This window comes from Micrasema longulum, unplaced genomic scaffold, assembly GCF_059751315.1.
Source record: "Micrasema longulum isolate JH-2025_06_02 unplaced genomic scaffold, ASM5975131v1 h1tg000402l, whole genome shotgun sequence".
Taxonomy (NCBI): Eukaryota; Metazoa; Arthropoda; class Insecta; order Trichoptera; family Brachycentridae; genus Micrasema; species Micrasema longulum.
Genome location: NW_028277602.1, coordinates 72882 through 95899, shown reverse-complemented (window position 1 = coordinate 95899; position 23018 = coordinate 72882).

Sequence of the window (23018 nt, the reverse complement as noted above, 5' to 3'; positions counted from 1 at the left end):
TAATGATTATTTGTACATTGGCGGGCTTATTGCCAAATGGCAATTTCTTCCAACCAACCAATAAAATAAAAGTTTTAATTTTATAATTCAAGTTACAGAACATATTCAATAGAAAAAAAAAAAAAAAGATTAAAAAGTAAAAAATATATAAAAAATAGAAATAAACGTATTTGTTTATAAATTACTTTAAATCAAAACTATTACTCAATGAGAAAAGGGAAAAAGCAGAAAGAGGAAAAAGGAAAGGAGGAGAGATTAAGGAAGAGAAAGGAGATGTTTCTTCAGACGTGATTTAAACAGAGATAATGTAGTAACATCTTTGATGGTGGATGGGAGATGATTCCACAGTCGAGCCGCATGGACACTATATGAGTTAGAGAAGAAAGAGGAATTGTGTATGGGTATTAAGAGAGTGCCTTGAGAATGAGAACGAAGAGGTAAACCATGAACTGATAAGCGTTGAAATTTTTCACACAGGTATATAGGAGCGTTAGGACTATGAAGTACATTGAACAGAAGTGAGAGGGAGTGATAGTCTCTCCGCTGTCTAATTTTGAGCCATTTCCAATGTCGACGGGCTTGAAATGAATATACAATTGCAAATCATCGGCATATAAATGGTACGAACAGGGGAGGTTTGTGAATGAATGAATGGATAGTTATCTAAAGTACAGATATGAAAACATGATCAATAGGGGACAGGACATTAAGTCGAATTTATTTCTTAAAATTTAGCACTTAAGTGGAAGTTGCAATAATTAAGTCTAAGATTTAATGTGTGGGTAAGTTTTATTTTCATAATAATTTATAATGAAGTGTTACGAAGTGAATGCCAATTCAATTAAAAATGATTCAATTGACTTAAGAATTTAGCTTTTTCATGATCGCGTTTTAGAAATAAAAATAATATTTATGTAACGGTGCTAATTTCAACTGCCTTGCTGAAATCTAAGAAAATTGAAGTTTGTAAGTGAAAATTCTTGATGGAAGTTCATTGTAATTTATTATATAAATAAAACACGAGTGATACTTTAATCCACAAATTTGGAATATCCAGTGACCGGTTTCATCGCTTTTGCGACATCTTCGAGACTGGTATCTTTATTAAAAAGTTAAATGTATTTATACAGAACAGAGGTGAGGATACATAATTCAAAGTTATATGTAAGTAAATAAAATAAAGTTATTTTTATCTTAAGGATCATTATCGACAAATTTTCTATAGGTTAACTAATGAATGGATATAATGTTATTTTAATGAGTTTAAGTATTTTATTTTATTGTTTTAATTTACTTACATATAACTTTGAATTATGTATCCTCACCTCTGTTCTGTATAAATACATTTAACTTTTTAATAAAGATACCAGTCTCGAAGATGTCGCGAAAGCGATGAAACCGGTCACTGGATATTCCAAATTTGTGGATTAAAGTATCACTCGTATTTTATTTATATAATAAATAAGAAAATTGAAGTAGAACGGCACATTTTTTTTCTGGATGGATGACAACTTTTATGTGTTTTAAACTGGAGATGTCACGAATAGTGTTTTGGCCAAATTCCGAATTTTCGGCCCCGCTTTCCGCCGAAACCCTGAATATTCGGTGGACGAATAAAATATGTGTGCATTTTACGCGTGATACGTTACGACCTGTCTAGGCACGTTTGCCTAACATGCTTTAGGTACTTGGTTCGATTCCTAGCCTACCAATGTAGTGCTCTATCCAGCATTAAGCGCAAATGAGGCAATAATTGAACGTAGTTATGCAGAAAGCAGCCAGTCCACAATTTTGAAAAAATTAGATATTAATGTTATCAGGTGCAGTAAGGTCAATTATATGTTCTGCTAAAAACAGCCAGACCGTTTTCATACAAAAAAACTGTATTAATCACCTTCTGAAAATGGTGTCGATTAAAAAAACAAAATTTACAATTTGCTAAAAACACCCACAGCATCAATAAAATCTTATGGTTCTTTAAAAATCTAATAAAAATAAAAATATTTTCATTGTTAATTATTTGTTAAAGTAAAAAACATTCCAACTGTTGTGTAGACTTGATTATTCAGTCCTTTCACAAAAATGCTATTATCTCAGTTTCACTTTTCTATGGCTGGCTGCTTTCTGCATAACTACGTTCAATTGATGATAATAATCATAAAATCAACAGTATGACCACATATCATTTTATTCCGATAACAATTTATTTTATGGTATTTAGTGTCCTACAATAGCTGTCTTGATTCAATCATGAATCGCTAAATCTAATATATTACCTGATTCAATAACATTGTACAACTGACACGACTTTGATTTGTTTATAACTAAGCATTATTAACGGTAATTAATTTTGAACATTCAGCTTAGATTTACATCGCAAATAAGAAATAAAATGACGAGACGTGCAACTTTACCCATCTCTATTAACATTATTGTAATAATACCAACTTATGAATATTTATTAAGAGGATTAGTGTTTAATGAGATGTTAAATTATATTAATTTACCTTCTCGTTATGATATAATCCTTCATACTTATACTATACTTAAATAATGATTTTGTAATATCAACGGTGTTCAGGTTTCAAACAAAAATTTTTATTCAGGAAAAAGCCGCTTCATTATTCCAAAAGTGTTTTTAAACCCATCACGTAGGTTTTATGTAATATTTTAGCAAAAGGATGTAAACTGCAAACGTCCATTGACTTAAATCCTTTTGCCAGAATGTATATAAGACCTACGCAATTGGTTTGAAATACATTAAAAAAAGTCAAAATGCTTTTTTCTGAACTGTGATTTGAATCTTTTGTCCTGAACACGATAGATATGATGTGATTTATCCAAAATCATTATTTCACGCTTAGATGCACCTGAACTACATTACAATTAATGCAGTATTAAAATATTTTTTAATACAAGATAAAGAGCCGTTTGATTATACTGCTTCTAAGAAAAAGCCAAACCGTTTATTATATTAACAAATTACAAAAGAGATGGAAAATACCTAAAATAAGGGAATATGGAAGTCAAGGCATTTACAGGGCTTATGACCTGTCATTGGCTGGTTTAAGTCTAACATCCATATTTCTTCAATTCTTCCATCTGTTGATTTTAGTGAAGTTTAGTGAAGTTCAAACATAGGCAAAATGGTGAATGTTACACAGTGTGTAAAGTGGCCACTTAAACCAGCAAATGACAGGTCATAAGCCCTGTAAATGCCTTGACTTCCATATTCCCTTATTTAAGGTATTCTCCATCCCTGTTGTAATTTATTAATCTTAATGACCCCCGAGGGGGTGAAATCCAGTCTTTTGTCTATGAAAATTTGGACAAACTCAAATATTGTAAGTTTATTATATATTCTGTGTAATTATTATTTGAATAAATGTGACCGGATGGACACAGCAAAATTCGACTCGGTTGCCATTGTACATTTTAGTTTTAGTGCTGCAGAATAGCGTCATTTTTTTTTGTAACTCTTAAATAAAGAACGACGTTTTTTGATCTACATATATTTTTCTAAAAAACACGCTATTTATATGTGCAGTTATTTTTAATTTAAAATTTATTTTTCATTTCGAGTCTTTTATATTTGGCAATAAATTATTAAATATTTTTGGAGCAATTAAGTTGTATTATTAACATAGATTTTTCTAAAGTAAACGCTTACACCTAATTTAAATAAAACAAATATTATTTGGTTATACTTACAACGCCGAAGACGGTATACCACCTTTAATGCTTTTACAAAACATCTGCACCCGTTTACTTCGCGTACAGGGCGCCATCTGCAAGAATATTTAAATTTTGACAAACTTATCCATTAAAGATACACTCAACCAAACGGAAAATTCCCAATCAATTTTTCGAAATACGACAATAAATACTGAGTATTCAAATGATATTAATTAGTCAAAGTAAAGCTCCCTGTAAAGAGGCATATTTGAATTACACAACAAGACTTGAAAACTTATTATCTACCTCACTGGGAATCAAATATCCATGAACCATAAGAGAATGATAATAGTTTTATTTAAAAAAATGTTTATTGTGACAAAATTTTATAAGTTTTTAAAATGTAACTTTTTTAACTATGTTTCATTGTTTTATTACAAATCTCAATACCTTTATATTTACTGTGATTTACCTTTATAACGAACAAACAAACCATCACCATTTTCTCATAAGAGTAAACAGAGAGGATAGAACGCCATATCACTCGGTCTTTGCATAAATACCTCGCTTCTTCTACATTCATACATCTTTCCATGAACACACGCCGATTATTCCTACTTTTGCCATTATCCGTCCTCGAGTATTTAAAAAATTTGTTTATGTTACAATATTTAAAGTTGTCCAAATGTTTGTAGTCATAAGACTGGATTTCACCCCCTCGGGAATCATTAAGATAACAAATTACAACAGAGATGGATAATACTTCAAAAAGGGAATATTGAAGTCTAGGCATTTACAGGGCTTATGACCTGTCATTGGCTGGTTTAAGTGGCCACTTTACACACTGTGTAACATTCACCATTCTGCCAATTTTTGAGCATCCATTTTTCTTCAAATGTCTTTCTCGGTCTTCCTCGTTTTCTACATCCATCAACATTTGCATTGTAAGTACTTTTCGCCGATTTTTCGCCGTCCATTCGTTCTAGATGTCCAAACCAACGCAGAACTGAAAATGCTTGTCTCAGCCTCACATTGCGCATGAATCTTGACATTTGTACTCCTATCAGACATATGTACTTTTACCACATATACGCCCGAGAGATCGTATTTCCTTATCCACGTATAGTATTTCCTTATCCTTTCATACAGTTTAACCGTATATATTAACTGTGATTACTCTTAACTATGTTCTACTATATATTTTGTACTATGTTTGGAATTTTGTACAAATAAGCGAAAACCATTAGTAAATAAATAAATAAATAACGCTTATATATAAAAAAAGTAAATTTGATCCGCCTAAATCTTGATTACATCTTGCTTTTATTTCAGACCTATGTATTTGGGGTGGAGCAATACATCCACATAAAAGAAAAATGAAAAATCCATTCCACAATAGAGAAATATCACATACTACAAATACCGATAAAAATATACGAAATAGATGGTAAATAATTCTTTGTATTTTCAAAATCAATATGAATACTGTGGAGAAATGTTTTCATACAAAAATGGAAAAAAGAAATTTCAATAAAAATACGTTCGTTGAAAATCGCGACGTGTTTGGCCTCGTTTTTTGTGACGTCAAGATTCGTGATATTGTTCTACACAAATTTCAGCGGCCACGAACAAATAAACATGAATTGTGACGTATTGGGGGTGCGGCCAATGAAATCACCGTTTTTCCGGTAGTTAAAATATACAAATTCAAATGTATTTTTCATGCTACTAATAATTAGCAATTAGCATGAAATCTTTATTTCTTAAAAAATGCAAAAAAAACCTAATATTTTCCTATTACAAATGCAGTTTAATGATTCTACAGATACAAATTATTAGACACTTATATTTTTAAAAATGTGTTTGTGTTTTAATGAAATGAGACATGAAATGTGAGGATGGGATTTAAAATAAATAAATTGAAATATTAGTTAATTATATTAACAGTTAAATATTTCTTGTTTCCACAACTTTGTAGCCAACCACAGTGGTTGGCGCATTTACCTACTCGGTAAGTCTCGGATTCGATTCCTGGCAGGGAGATATGAAATATGGGTTTTAAAGGTGGTTCAAAACAGTAATATTTCATTGTCTATTTACAAATCAATTCACAAAGGTAATTTTAGTCAAACAGTGAGTTGGTTTAAATAAAAAAATAAATAGTATAGTAGGAGGATTATTAATCATCTTCGCTTAAAATATTCCTTTTAATTAAAAAGCAAAACTAATCTCAACGATTTCTGTTTGGTCCAGCGTCCATTATGGTATTTGGTTTTTAGAGTGGAAGCAAATTGTTTTTCTTATTTCGTATTGGCGGGAAAAGTTTTCCCGGGGTGGCCATCTTGGATTTAGCATAATCACCCCCCATCCACACCCTGTCACGCCCCCTCCACACCTGAACGGCCTGAATTATTCACTAATCTAAATATTTACGCGTCTGGAGCGATATTTTAACATTTAACTTATTTTAAACTTAGTATGAAATCGCTGAGTGATTTTTGATGAGATCAAAATATTTGGTTGATTTACATAATTAGTTCTTTCCTTCTGTTTAAAAAGAATCCATTAAATAAAATCATAAACACATTCAGTTTATCTGTGGATGGTTTTTTAAAATAATATCTTGGGGTAATGACTACAACTAGGTAACCTCAAAATCAGAATTTTGAGTTACCCTCTTAAAATAGACAGTTGTCTCTTTCTCGATGAATACCACAAATAGAGAAGTCTTAATTGTCTTAATCAACAGTGAGGTAAAATATTTTTGAGAAGGAAATATGAAAGTCTAGGCATTTACAGGGCAATGACTTGTAATTAGCAGGTTCAAGTGGCAACTTTAACCACTGTGCAACACTTACCATTCGGCCTATGATTAAACTTCAATTAATTCTTCCATCTGTTAACTTTTGTGAAGTAAAAGAGCTGAAACCTTTTTCAATATCAAATTTAGATCAAGATAACTCCCTAGGGAGAAAATCCACTAGGTCTACAAACGTTTGGACTACTCAAAAGCATTGCTTAATTTAATTTTTTATTTGCATGCATATTCATTTTTACACAATTACATTTTAAATTATTAAAAATATTAAAAATTACAGTAAGTAAAATCCCACCAAGCTACTTTCTGTGGCTTGGTCTGTACAAGTTGATTTAAGTTATTGTAAACGAAAATAGGAAACAAATTATTCATATATGGCGGTTTTATATTTTTTTATTGAGAAAAGCCATTTTTACGTTTATTTTCCATGGAAATTTTACAAAACTTGGTTTGCGGAAACTTTACACTATATTGATTGTAAAAATACCATAACAATATAATTTAAGTCTTTTCCACAAAATGGTGTACAAAACAAAAAATAAGATTAGTTATTATCTGAATGAATAATTAATAAACACGAAATACCCAAAAATAGCAGAGCTTTTTCTAAAATGCACTTCTCTTTTATCGCACTGAAACTACAAAGAGCGTATATCAAGCATACAGAATGAACTACAAAATTATACATTACCTTTACTATTTTGATTTACTTTTGGTGCTCATTTTTTGATTTGGAAAAAACGGACACAACTTATGTTAACACGCAATAAATTATTTTGCACTTTTAAAAAATTTACAACCCACCAATTGCCATAGCATTGCAATTGTTTTTAAAATAAAAATCAAATTAGAAGGTTGTTTGATTCTAAAGTACTACAGTCGAAAGTTGAGAGCATCTAACTCCACTAGAGTCAATACAACGTTGTTGACAATACGATCAGGGTTGTTTGTTAAGTCCCCGTCAAGAGAGACGCTTGAAAATTTAAATTACGAACAAAACAATCGAATCCGAGCCACGTGATGGCGGGAACGCCGCCTATTGGTTGGAAACAAACAAACAAAATGGGAGCTTATTATGATTTTCGAGTGCTATGGTACTCGAAAATCTCCAATCGCTGGAGTTACTCTTGTTCGCTGTAACTTTTCCCAATTCGATAATGGAGTAGCTAGGATTTAAACCGTTTACCTATAAATCCATATAATCAATAAAACCATGTTTTTGTGTTGTTTTGATCTCAACTAATTTTTAAAAATAATTTAAACACATGATTACCATTTCATGTCGACTTTCCCAAAATTGGAACCGGGACCTCAAGCACGGTAAGCGAACGCGCCAACTACTACACTACAAGGCGCATTTATCTCCGCTTCATTTCTTTATTCAGAATTTTACCTAAATGCTAAAAAGGTGGTCCTACATTGCAATATTTCATATTTCTGGACTGGCGCCTGAAGCGTAAGGCTGATCACCTTACCTTCATATGGAAGACGATCGATATATGCTGCATTTAGTGAACGAATGCAGTGCACTTTCCTACTTTTACGCACTCCTCTTTTAATAGAATAGTGTAGAAATTTAGTTTATTCTGTTTATAAAAAAATTAAAATATCTATGTGTCGTTCTACAGTTAAAATATTCAAATATTTAATTCAATTCGTTTCTTTAAAAACTATTAATACAATACAAAGTTACAGTCAAGGCGTAAATATTGTACAAAGATAAAAATACACAAAAGATACGTTTGTAGTAGTAGGAGAATCCTGCTCCCAAATACCCTTTAGGATACATGGAACAGTTCAACATTCTGAGCGATGTCGTTCAGCATGGCGGGAACCCTTCCAACATGAATAACCATCGGCAGGTTGGTCTTGTATATTGGAATATGTATCAATCTCTGCTGACGCAGTTTTAGGTAATTATCACGAACGTACAATAAATACACTCGTACCAACGATATGTTCATATACCTACTACTTATTTTTCTCAAATTGAACTGTAATGTTGGTAGGAAGAAATTGTCACATATAATATATTTTTTTTAAAATTATTTTTTTGTTTTCTTTTATTCAGGAAACATACAGTACAGATACAAAGTTTAATATTTTACACAATTAGAATTAATTCTAATGGACCAGTGAAGTTTCCAAATTATAAAGCAATTATATGTAAGGTTAATTATGAAAGTATAAAAAAGAAGGAAAAAGAAAAACATAAATGAAAGTTGTTTAAAAATTAAAATTTAAGTGAAAAAAAGATATTTAAAAGTTTGTAGTTTGTTGCGAGTATTTACAAATGGAAATAATATTAAAGATGAAGAAAATTTGTAAGAGTAATTAAAAATTAAGAATTGAAATAAAGAATGAAAAACATGCTCAGATGTAAAAATAAAATAAAATATTAATAACATTTTTTTAAAAAAAGGAGAAACATAAATATAAGCATATTTATTTTAAGGGATTCAAAGAAACGATGAGAAGAATCTTTAAGTGAAATATAAGACAATAAATTAAGGTCAATTTAAAAAACATCTTCAAAATTAATGACACATTATAGTAAGAGCAGCAATATATTGATTTTATTTACATATATAATATAAGTAATTAAAAGTAGTTTAAAAGTATAAAAACATGCCAATGCAGCAGAGAAAAAAATAAAAATAAAGAAGGAATAACAAGTATGGCAAGTAATCTTTAAAATTTGAAAAAGCAATATAAGGAGAATATTTTAAACCAAGAGAAGTCGATAAAATTTCATTAAAGCGATTTTAGTAGTAATACAAATTTCAAAAGAGAAATGTGATTTATAATAATAATATTAATTTATGGAATTTGAGTGATATTAGAGAAAAAGGGACCAACGGGAGTTTTATTCAAAAGTTTTCAATACACTATTTTTGAATAATTGTAATCCTGTATCATAGATATCTATATGGTTAAAAAAGCTGTTAAAAGTGGAACACGATCTGTGTAAAAACGAACCCTTTTATGTTTATAAACTTTGTATGTATATAAAGCGTTTAAATAAGTAAATTATCATGATAAATTAGCATTAATTTAGTGAAAACATGGAACAATTCTTATTTGATTCAAATATCTCTTAAAAATTTGTTGACATTAATTTAATTACAGTTAATTAGAATGTCAAAATGAAATAATAATGATTCGGGATGAAGAATTTAAATTATCTTTTTTATCAGTAAATTTCATAAAATGTACATGTTTTTTTAAAATTCTCTACATATCTATTTTTACACATCTAGTAAATCTTATCACTGTAATTTTCCAAAAAAAGAGACTAACTCTTGTGCTTGTAGAGTGACTTACACAGTCGTAGCTGTTTATTTATAAGAGTTTATATTACTTTAAATACAAGTACATGAGAAAAATAAATAAAAGCATAGGATGTATAAAGAAAAAAACGTAGTTTTCACGCGTGTTCAAAAAATTTCTTTAGATTTACTTTAAATTTATTTATTGATATATTATTCTTAATAGTTTTTTAGTTCATTGGGAAGATTATTATATTTTTTTACACCTCCTCCCTCCTCCTTAATCTGCATAGAGTTTGTATTCTTTAGGAATATTTATAATAACTTTCCTCTATGCGCAGCTGATAAAGAGTCCCTTAGGACTCTATAACAGCTGCGGGTGGATGGTGGGCTTAAGAATCTCCCCCCAATGTTCAAGCGCACATTAATTAAAAAGTAATCAATTTATATTACCATTAAAACCCTATTAAATACTCTTACAATTATTTGTTGACTTTCTTGGGGAAAGTCGTTGTTATTAAAAATATTTTTTTGATGCTTTCACATGATATAACTCACTATGAGAAAATGAAAATCATGTTGAACCTCGAACCACTTAATCATGTGTCCGCAAAGCTAGCCACGGGACCACAACCGATTTTGTTAAAAAGTTGAAAAAAAAACAAGTATGGTAGCCAAATGGGCTAACTTCTATTGATTTCATTGATCACCAAGAAGTCGATGGCGTCGCTTTCGGAAACAAACATTACAATTTATTTCGTACATTTAAATATATGCAGCTTATATAAAATTGATATTTATAATAATTTAAGGCGAAGTTATTGAGTTAAATCCATTAACTTTGCATAAGCCAAATCCATATTACAGTATAAAATAATCGGATGAGCTGGTGCTTTTAAAACAAATATTTTACCAGTCGAAAAATACTAAAACTAATTATAAAAGTTACACTATAAAACCCGTCTACCTTTTCCAATGGTCAAATGTTCAAGAAATTAAAAAAGTTAGCTGTAAAATCGTTAATTAAAAATAATTGTTTATTTCACATCCATAAAGACAACATAAATTCGACACAAAACGTAAATACGCGATAGTGTAAAACACCTCTTCAAATAAATATTTCATGTCAACCATGTCGGGAATTAAACCCAAAACCTCTTGCATGGTAGGCAAAAGCGCTGACCATTACACTACGAGGCCGACAATTAAAAATCGTGAAGAATAAAATATTAATGTTTAGTTTAAAGGCTTTCGTTATTGTGAAGATATTAATTTTAAAAAAATAATACTCGTTTTAATCTCACCTTCAATGCAGATTTATTTTAGGGCTACCTTTTATGTACATACGTATATAATGTATCAACGATCGTCATATTTTTATCATCCCACATAAATCATTGTTCCTCTTTCCGTCCCCCCATTATTCCACGTGTTCCTGGACACGTGTCAAGGGATGATTGCCATTTTTATTTTACCCTCTTTCGTTAACCGCCCCCTCCCTATGATCACCCCCTCGCGGAATGGCATTGGGGGTTTAATTAAAATATCGAATGATCACACAACTACCCCTAAGTTGTATATGTATGGAAAATAAGGATTATCAAAATGGCAAATATGGATCGAAAGCACTCATCATTTTAGGGGTTTAATTAAAATAACGTCATTTCGTATTTCTTTCATCCTCATCTAATAGTGCATAGGGCACTGCATTCGATCACCAATACGTGATAATTTGTAATTTACACAAGGGAAGATTTATTCATTTATGCTTTATAAGGTTAGTTCATAACATTTTAAGAACTAATATAAACTTTTAATGACACAATAATTTTTTTATCAAAATTTCTTAATAAGATATTTTTTCAAATCAATTTGGAATATTTTGATCTTTTTTATCTTCTTTATTTCTTCAGGTAATTCATTGTTCAGCTTCAATCCCTTGTACAATGAGTTTTGAGATTCTGTTTTTTTTCTCATTGGTAATCTTATATTTTTTTTATCCCTTGTTTCATTTTTTATTTTAATTTGAATAAATTTTATAATTGATTTTATTTTATTCATCCCCTCAATTATTTTATGTATAAAACTTGCTACTAAATATTAAATTTGCTGCTTTACTGTGAGCAAGCCAATTTATTTGTGCATTCTTTCAACATTAGAATAGATATTTCTTACTTTTAAATAAAATATTGCTGATTAAATCAAACATAAAACTAATACGGTTTTAATATTGACTTTATCGGTAATCGAACTCAAAAACTTTGGTATGGTAAGCTAACGCACTAAACCAACTGAACATGTTTTTTTTTTTTTCGCACAGTACATTGTTTTATTTATTATTATTTTATTTATTTGCACCACAATAGGCCAGGAGGCCCGATAACAGTGGTGAATTACATTATACCCAGGCTTGAGAAAAATATTTTTTTTTTGGTGTTCTCACCGGGAATCGAACCCGGAACCTTGCGTGCGTGAGTCAAGCGTCTTGACCACTAAAACACGGAGGCCACCTTGGCGGGATTATTGCTATAAGCAGTATCTTCTAACCATACAAAAACTGAAAAATAGGCTGGGGTAGGTTAATGAATATTTTTAATTTTTAACAGTCCATAGGGCACTTCACTAGAGCACTGCTCGCAGTATAATTGAGATTATTATGAGGTAAGATATCATACGCTTTAACAACTCTCAGGCGAATGTGTGGTCAGACGATGTATGATTGGTAAATGTCGAAATCCGTCGTGTTAGACTGAGACCAGTATTATCAACAAAATCAAGAAAGGAGTGTTGCGTTGGTTTGGACATGCAGAACAAATGGACAAAAAAGTTCGAATGTTGATGGATGCAGAAAACGAAGAAAACCGAATGTAGAGGAAACAAGAGCTGTGTGAAAATAGAGTGGAGGAGAGGGATTTTCATAATAAAGTTGACCAATTCAAAATTTTTATATCATCATAAAATGAACATATTTAAAGGAACATAAACTTATTACACACTGACAAATGTTTCATTTTACAGTGTTTCAAAAAGTTTTTTTTTTAAGTCACAAAATTTTGTATTAAAAATATCTAAATGGGGACAAAGTAAATTAAATTTGGAGCAGCTACGATAAATAAACGAGTTTTAAACATAATGTCTAACATATGAAGTCTATCAAAATACAGAGGTTTTTTGGGCAGCTTTTCTGAAAGGGCAGCGAGTAATTTATTTAGTTTTTCGGTCCACAGATGGATCAGATGAGATCAGTTGAGATCAGATGAGATAAGATGAGGTATATTGTGGGTAAGCTTTAAGGCTGATAAGATAAAATTAGTTTTTTTATATTACGTTTATATACTCATCTATTAATACCTAATCGTTATGTATTAAATCAAATGTCCACCCTCTTTTTACAATGTCATTTGAGCCACGCGAAGCCATGTACGAAATTAAACCCCAGACTCGCTTATTGGGGTTTAAATTACACGCGGCAATCTGTGCTTCAAGGGGTTTAGGAGTGCACGACAAATAGCACTGTGCAGTATTCCACGCACTGGGAGGGGTGAGAACATAATACCCTTTGTATTTATATTATAATGTTATGTATATGGGACGAAAATATTCACAGGGGATGAAACGATAATGGCGGTGGGACCTTGTTAGTATCGAGGGATTTGAAATTGTTCATAATATTCTCAAAAATTTACTTTTTACAAAATACAGATTAATTAACAATAAAATAAAACCAGTAAACCAATGATAATACATTCAATTTACCTAATTTTACCCCTATGACTGAACTGGATGAAAAAATAAGACGGTGTGACATAAATTACTTGACAAAAATTAAAATGATAAAAATTGTTCGCAATTTTTTTTTCAAACGCTTTTTACGATACGAGTGCGTATATTTGTGTATTTAAATTAGGTACGTCTGTTTATTATGAATAAACAATTCAAATATATAAAAAAACCGTTGTAAAATTCTAAATTGAGTTACCGTATTTCGCTAGATGAATAATCATCATAATATTGACCAAATCATATTAAAGTTTGCACATATTTTGGCATGTTCAATATGCATGTATTGTGACGCCAAATATTATTCTGTTTGTTAGGTAATCCATTAGCGAACCGAACTACACTATCAGAAGGAATTACATATATCTACTTTATATGTAGGAAAGTACACAGTACATGTTTTGTATGTATGTATGTTCATATTCAATACACATTACTTTTGTATAAGTATTAAATACAATATTGTTAAAATTAATCTGAACATTCAGTGAGTCGTTCTTTTATATATGGCTTTTGTGCAGCAAAACAATTATGAGAGTTATTTGTTAGTGACCGAAAAAAACAAGGTTTTTCAGCTAAAACCGAAACTGAATATCGGCTACTGTTCTAGTTTCGGCTAAAACCAAAGCCGAAACTTAATTAAAAGAACAAATTACAACAGGGATAGAGAACACCTTAAATAAATGAAAAAAAAAAAAAAAATAATAATAAGAAAATAAAGGATTATTTGAATTAGCTAAAAAGTCACCTTTGAACGTCTAAAATTAGTGTTTTTTTTGTTTAACCTTACGAGTTCATATAAATAAGCGTTAAGTAAAAAATACAATGAAATTAAAGGCATAAATTGAATTAGTGAATTTGTATATTTTCACCCCTTTTTGATAAGTTTTATACTTACTTATAACTTGTCTGAAACAGTTCTTCAATGTACGTTAAATGATCTCTAACCCATAAACTATAAAGAAACCATGAAAATATAAATATGAAAAATCATTGGACAACTAACTTGAGTCAACAAATCACAAAATCAGTCTTGTTTTTATTTTTTATGATAGACAATAACAATACAATAATTAAATATTTGAATTAGCAACTATCCAATATCTCTTGTTGTGCTCATTTTTCATTTGTGTACAACCAAACGTAATCCGGCACATTCCGACCAGGTTTCGCCTAAGTTTTGGACAATATTTGGCTCAAACCGAAACCGCAGTCAAAACTCGTTATATTTACTAGGTGAAACCAAAACATCAGTCCGTCACTACTATTTATATAAAAAAATCATATTACTTATTATTCTGCATTGAGTTAAAGTCAATGTCAGTTGTATTGCTTGTTTTGTTCACAGTGTTATTTTTGTTTTTATAGATTTGTAAGATATTTAAAACAATATGTTGCAGACATAATATTCCTGCAGATTCAGAACAATTTCATTTCTCTACGAAATCATAAAACAATACAGTTAATATTTTTAATTCCCCTAGAAACTCATCAGATATTGGCTTTTTATCTATGATGCTAGGGCTAAAGGATTTAAAGGTAAAGACGATTTTTTATAATACAATAAAAAAAGTTCAGGTGATCAAAGATATAATTCAGGCGTATTGACATATTTTCTATTGAATAACACCGAAAGATAAACATTTTCAACAATGTTTTGAGTATGTCCAAATGTTAGCCTACTCTTACCTACATAATAAAGGTTTCAGCTCTTTTACTTCACAAAGGTCAACAGATGGAAGATTTGAGGAAATGTGTATGTTGAAACATAAGCAGAATGGTGAATGTTACACAGTGTGTACAGTGGCCACTTAAATCAGCCAATGACAAGTCATAAGCCCTGTAAATGCCTCGATCTGTATATTTCCCTCTCAAAAATGTTTTCCCTCTCTGTTGCAACAAATTGAGATATGTGTTTATTTAAAAAAAACTTTATTTTAAAAGCATTTACCTGTGTTCACATAAATTCGCACATTACTGTTATATGTACGTATATTAAGGATTTGTATGTGTGTACGAGGAAATGCACATAGAATCGTGCATGTGTTGCATATTGCACATTAAGCAGATTTGAGGATTAAAGGACATACACAAAAGGGTGTAATTGGTTTTCGAATCTACTCCTCGATATTTCACAATGCACTATTTTATATGATAATTTATTTGATATTATAAGTATTTTTAGAAAGGTAATGCTTAATTGGGTACAGAAAAAAAAAAATGATATATGAAAGCGTCCAGTGACTAGTGAAGTTTAAACCCCACTCTACCACAACTTGATTCCCATTTTCGAATCGTGCGTTATTTAAAACTCGTTGAAAATGCCCTCCAAAATTGAAAAATTTGGTCAAATCGTAAGAATGTAAATATGTCTAAAAAATATAAATATATGTTTTTAATGACTGCTCAAAATTTAAGCTGAAATAGTATAACTAAATATTAAGCCAAAATAAAACGCTGAATCGGTAAAAATATAGTAGATACTTTAAAATGATGGCGGCCTCCGTGGTGTAGTGGTCAAGACGCTTGACTCACGCACGGAAGGTTCCGGGTTCGATTCCCGGTGAGAACACAAAAATTAAAATGTGATTTTTCTCAAGCCTGGGTGCTCTGTGATGTAATTCACCACTGTAATTAGGCCTCCTGGCCTGTTGTGGTGCAAAAAAAAATGTAAAAAAAAAATTTAAAAAAATATCTGTCCGTAAAAGCAGACTAAACCGAAGGGTATGTATGACAAGATGTATGAATGTAGAAGAAACTAGGAACATATGCCAGGATAAACGTGTGTGGCGGTCCATTTTCTCCGCCTATCCCTACGGGGAAATGGCGTGATGGAAGTGGTAGAAGTAGCAAAATAAATTAAAATGTTTAACTGAAATAACGTCATTAAAATTTCGAAAAACATAATAAATGGAAAGTTAAAGCGGGAATAGAATTATTGATCATTTGCAAGAAAAAAAAAACATATTTTTTAATAGTTTCGATGATACTTTAAATAGCAGAATTAACGTTAATTTTAAGATAAAATAACATAGTTGATGTTTCGAAAGAATGAATGAATATCAAATTTAAGCTCTACAGTAGTATAGATTGAGGTTTTGATCAATAGCATTGACGAAACAATTGAACTGTAATAAATAGCATGCATAGATATTTTGAAAGTTGACGAAAAATTAAACTGTAGTACCATGGCATAAAAAATTCAGGCGTTGCCTAGTATGTAGGTGATATAATTCAATCAGATGAATCTCATCCGCATAAATAAAAGTTTCAGCTCAAGTCAAAAACATCAACAGATGGAAGAATTAAAGGAATATAGATGTTCAAATACGGGCAGAATGGTGAATATTACACAGTGTGTAAAGTGGCCACTTAAACCAGCCAATGATAAGTCATAAGCCCTGTAGATGTCTAGAATTCTATATTACCTTCTCTTAAATGTTCTTTATCTCTGTTCTAATATGTTAAAATATGTTTTTTTGCTTTTGAATAAGAAAAATAAATGATAGTTTTATCAGATCAAAAAACAAATATTATTGATATTGTACGTGACCACTTACTAAATTATAATATGTATCTATAAATTACAAAACTCTGTTTTTGGCTATTAAAATAATGTGTTTTTGAGTGTTTTAGAACAAGGTTCCTTTAGTAAGATAGTCGAAGTAATTTTTTATTAATGTGATAATTTTAAGTATGTTTAAGACGAATAAAGAAATAAGTAAAGTTTATCTTGAAAAGGAATCTTTGAAACCAGTCTATAAAAAATAGAAAAATTGACAAAAACAAAATTATTTTATTTTAATTTGAATTATAATGAATAAACAAAAGAAATGAGCTTCAAACATATTTTTTATGAAATTTTATAAAAAAAATAAAAATATATTGTTTTTAAAATTAAAATTTTTTTTAGCCGATCTAATCCTGTTTCTTTTTTATAGGTATATAGGTACTAAATCTAAAATTTATAAGATAAAAATAAAAAATTCAATTTTAAGCAATATATTCAGAGCTTGTGTATAAATATTTTTACCTACATTCTTAACAAATATCATCGATCGAGATTATTTAAAAAAATGTGAAATTAAAATCACGGTAATAAAATCAGCTCCTTCATTGTACCATCAAAATAAAAAATCCCGTGCTTATAACGATTAAAGGGGTTGGAAAAATGCTAAATATCACAAAGGGTTCAGCCCTTCAAAATATGGGATATCCAAATCCACCCCTTCCCCTGGTCTCGAATGGGGTGGTTTGAGGTGGTGAGGAATGTTTTTACCCATAAAAAGGGTTGATAATGCGAAACCCACGGAAAAAGTATCGCATATTAAAAAAAATGCCCTTGTTTACAGTAAAATGATATTTTTTAAAATATGTCCACATATTTGATATCGTCGGCAAATGAAATAGCTCAAAATCAAACAGGAGAAAGACTCGCGAATTTTTTTGCTTCTGTTCACTGTTTGTCATAGACCTATCGCTCCTATATAAATTCGCGAAAGTAAAATTTTAAAGTCAATAGTTCATGGCTTACCTATTTTTTAATTACATTTTTTTTTTGGTTTATATTTCCATACACATATTATTTACAAAGAAATATAATTACAAAAATACACTTCACAAAAATACATTTTTAAATTAAGCTATAACATGAATTGGAAAAAATGCTCACAAAGACTTCAGCGTCTGAGCGCGGGCCATTCCTTTTTTTATTATTAAAACGTTAATAGCATATGTATACGGTATGAAATGAACATGAAAAAAAGAAAAGAAAAACTAAATTAGCATATGCTGATATTACAAAAACATGATTTATTTGCAGAATGCATTTATTTTTTCTTTTAATTATTTTTTTAAAGAATGTGTCTATCTTTTCCTTCCATGCTGATTCATGACCTCAAACCTACTTTAAAATGTACCAGCTATTTGATGTGTTGTAGTTTCTTGGTTAGAAAATTGAAGGATCTTGGACCAACATGTGAGGAGTGCCTCTGTGCGAACTTAGTTCTGCATCCTGGAACTGACAGTACACTATTGGATCTATTACTCATACGATTTAAATTATTACTCAGTAATTTTCTATTCAAGGAGACATATTATATGCACTGAAATAAATATAATTTTCTATAACTAAGGAGTTCACTCTCTATTCGTTCTTGTTCTTAAAACACCCTCTGAATTCTCTCCACAATTCTTCCTTTCTCGCTAAAGAGTATTCAAATTTGTTCATGGAATGGCTCCAACGTACCTATCAGGCGTATTAGGGAAAATACATGTTAAAGAAAATTTACTCCTATGTCAGCATTTGATTTAGGCAGAGGAAAATTGTCAAACAGTCGCAGTCAAAACACTAGGGTCCGAGGTCGTGCTATCGCCGTTGCCGGCTCCTCTGTCTGGAACCAAATGTCTTCACATTTGCGAATCATCAACAGTCCCAGTCAGTTCAGATCTTTCTTTTATCATAACCTCAATTTTGAAATCAGATTTTTGGTTTTTTGTAATTTAATTTTATTTATTGATCGAAATTTGTTTATTTATTTATTTATTCATATTTAACTCTTACAAACCATAATCAATAATAAAATAATGTGACCTCGCTGGGGTCACCCGTGCCGAGGACACTTAACAATATACCCGTATTGTAAAAAAATTACATAATATGGTATGTACATACATAAATTATAATAATTTTTCTACCTCTCTAAAAGACTAAAAACTAGTGTTTAGCGAAGGAGTTCGTTTCACATTTATTTATATTTTTTACACGAGTTCTTTTAAATCAGATAATATATATATTTTTTTATATATTTAGATGCCCGTATTTAGTAACCTTGCCTGTCATGTATAAGGCTAAGGTACTCGGAAAAAAACATTTTTGTTTGTCTTGGAAATGGGATGTTCGATCACTGATTTTGGTTTATTACCTTTATGAGTCCAATCACCATTGTTGCAAAGTTCAAGAAAAATGGCGTGTGATAACTACTTTTAACTACAGTGTGGATATCTGTTAGGGACAAAAAATCAGATATTATATTGTAGAAGAAACGTAATTTCCTGCTGTATAGAGTCCAGGATAGACTGATACCCGTATGCAGAGACAAACCTCAAGGTGAGGAAAGTACATTCTATTGTCTTAACCTTCGGGTTATTCTCTGCATTTGAAATTAGAATGTACTTCCCTCACCTTAAGTTTTGTCCTGCATACGGGTATGAGTCTCATATATTATTTAAATTAAGATATATAGTGTTAGCTTAGTAAGAAAGTTCAAGGAAATAATTCTACCTGTTAGAAGTAAACCACGGTAACTCTAAATACAATGAAATTGAGTTATTCCTACGTCGAAACGTCCACTACAACATAACAAATAGTATTAACTCCAAATTTCTTCAACAACAAGGATATTTTTTTTAATTGCGACTCCACACCAAATAAGAGGTAAGGGACAGTAAAAAAACGTACATTGCTAGTTTTATTTCGATGTTTATTTTATTTATTGTTTTATTAGTTTTACATTAAAAAAATATTTTTTTAAGACGATTAAATTTTAATAATTTTTGCTGTTAATTTTATTCGTATTTTATTTTATTATTGTTAACATTTGTATTGAAGATATATTTTGTATTAATTTTTACAATAATTTAATTTCTATTTTAATCATTGAGATTGTTATTTTTACTTAAGTATGTATTTTATTAGTGTTTACATGTAATTGATGGAAATAAGTTGTGTCATTTTTTTATTTGAATATTTCTGTATTTCATGTATTATTTTTTATTGTTTGTAAACCAAGCAAATAAATACAGTAGGTAGGTACTCCCAAAAAATTTTCAATGTGTATTTGTGGTAATGTGTATAAAATATATTTTAGAAAACAAATTGACTTCATTGCAATTTACATTGAAAAATACAAGATGTTTAAAGTATGAAAAATCACTCCTTTCTCTTTCCTAAAAGTTGGGTTTTTGGAGATACTGCAGTTTACCTCTCGCATATAGAATTTTTAAGCGCCTTTAAATAGATTTTTCTCAAAAAGTGCACTCTATAAATAAACCAAATATTAATAATTTTTACTTGAATTACTGTCCATGCGGCTCGACGGTGAAATCATCTCCCATCCCCTATCAAAGAAATTTCAACAGTCTCTTCCTAGACGGTCCCTCATGACTGAGGATCATGACCACTATGTAGACTTTCGAGACTGTAGTCCTCTACTTGTCTCAGAACTCCGCATTTTTGAAAGCTGCCATAAACAAAATGCCAGTTGCAATTTTTATCTGGTTCAACCAGTGTATGCGAGACTTCTCTCGTCCTCTCCTTCGCTCTACGCTGCCGACCACAACAATCTTCTCCAGGAAATCTTCCCCTCTCCTTGCGAGGTGACCAAAATTTTGGAGAACTCGTCTGAGGCATATGGTCGAAAGTCTTATCAGTCAGCTTCAGTTTCTGAAGAATGACCCGTCTTTGTCGTATTGTTCACATAAGACATGATCTGGACATTTTTAGTTTAAGTTTATAACGATTTATACGAGCACTAATTAAATAGTCCAGATCGTGTTTTGATGTCCCTTATGTTTGTCAATGCTTCTTTAATTATTTCGAATTTTTAAAACCAATTTTTAATATTGTAATTATTCATTCCTTAAAATTGTATAAATGGACAGTGTCCGTAAATAAATAATAAATAAGAATAGTCGGCAGCGATTTGGGTAGCCGACTTGTACGAAAAATAAATATTTCGTACACATTTACTTTTAGCAAACATAAATACTGATAATTCTCCTGACGATAACTGAATTTGAGGCCGTTTTTCACCATGAATATTAAATTGGAGGGTTGATATATGAAAGGGGTAGTTTCGGTGGGGGTAGGTACAGAGTAGAAAGGGGTAGAAGAGAATTTAAAACATCCACATCCTGAGATTTCATTTATACCGGGGTAACATACGAGTACATACTATATCCTAAAGGACACGTTACTCCTTGTAAAATATTACCAGTGGACTTGTGGATTCTTACAAAATTGTTATTTGATGGATATTTAAAAATAGATTGAAAGCTTGAGATGGGAAAAATAAACCTAGATATTGAAAGGACTTAATGCACACCGAGTTTTTTCTGGGTTATTATGCCGTGTGTCGTTTGCATTTTTCTGATGTTTTGTATCGGATTACAGCCATCAAAGTCCATCATCATGGTTTATATTATGTGTGTATATATATGTAGCGTTCTTATTTTATATCTAACCTAGTATTTTTACATATAAACTATTGATATTGCTGTACCTTAACTATAATAATATTTTTGCGCGCGGTAATGTAAGATTGTGTTACCACTAGCGAAAGACGAAATATTCTAAATCTCAAACATAAAAAAAAAAAACATAGAGACATAGAGTTAATTAATTTCTTTTCGTTAAATAATTTAGCCCTGTTAAAGCAAAAAAAAAAATATACAAATTTGCCACTCATAATTCACGGGTACGTCCCCCATCACTGTCAACAACCGACTGAATTTGTTACACACAACACCGGCTACAGAACAGCGTCTCTGTCTTCCTTGTTAATGATTATATCTTCGTGCTCTCTCTAATACATGCTGTATTTGAGGACACCATTCTTCGGGTAGCAAGGTAAAATATATTTTGTATTAAAATCCAGCATAGACATACAAATTTTACTTTCCAAATCCGGTGTGAAAATGTCAATTTGAAGATTATAAAAAATTACAACTTTCCAATGTAAAAAAATAAAAGAGATATATCTAGTCTCGAATCGTATGTCGATTAGTATGACATCACAAGAGCTGAAGAATCATCCACGGTAGTCACATTGAACGAGTTGTTCAGGAAACAAGATTTTGTGATTGTGTTATATCAAAAACATCACAACTTTCGAATCAAATGAGATAATATTAACCTATAAAGAACCTTTAATGTAAAATGAAGTTTTTTTTGTAAAAATAGTTTATATTAAACTAGTGTTTATGTGATTACTGATGTTTTTTGCACAAAAAAAGGAGACTTCAGATTTTCATTTCAACTTAAAGCATTTTTACAATGAAAGAGGATATTAGTATTTTATTCACGTATAAAATAGGTTATTGCGATAATTTCTGCATTTTAACCATCAAAACGGCATAAAGAGGACTCCCGTGTTTTCTTCTCTAAGGTCCAGATTTTGTTTTAACAATGTTTTAGCTTTCATCGTGTTTTCAGCGTAACTTTAAACAAATTTATTCGTTTGTACACAAGGCAGTTCTGGGTTATGAAATAACTCTTTTTATGAAATTCATTCCACGAAAGTGTCTAAATTTAATTTTAATTGTTGATGATGTAGCAATTTTTAAACATAAAATAATTAAAAGGATGAATAAATAAAATAAATAACAAAATTTAACCAACAATGTCATATATGTGAAACGAGGGATAGAAAAAAGATATGATTACCAATGAGGAGAAAAACAGAATCTAACAACTC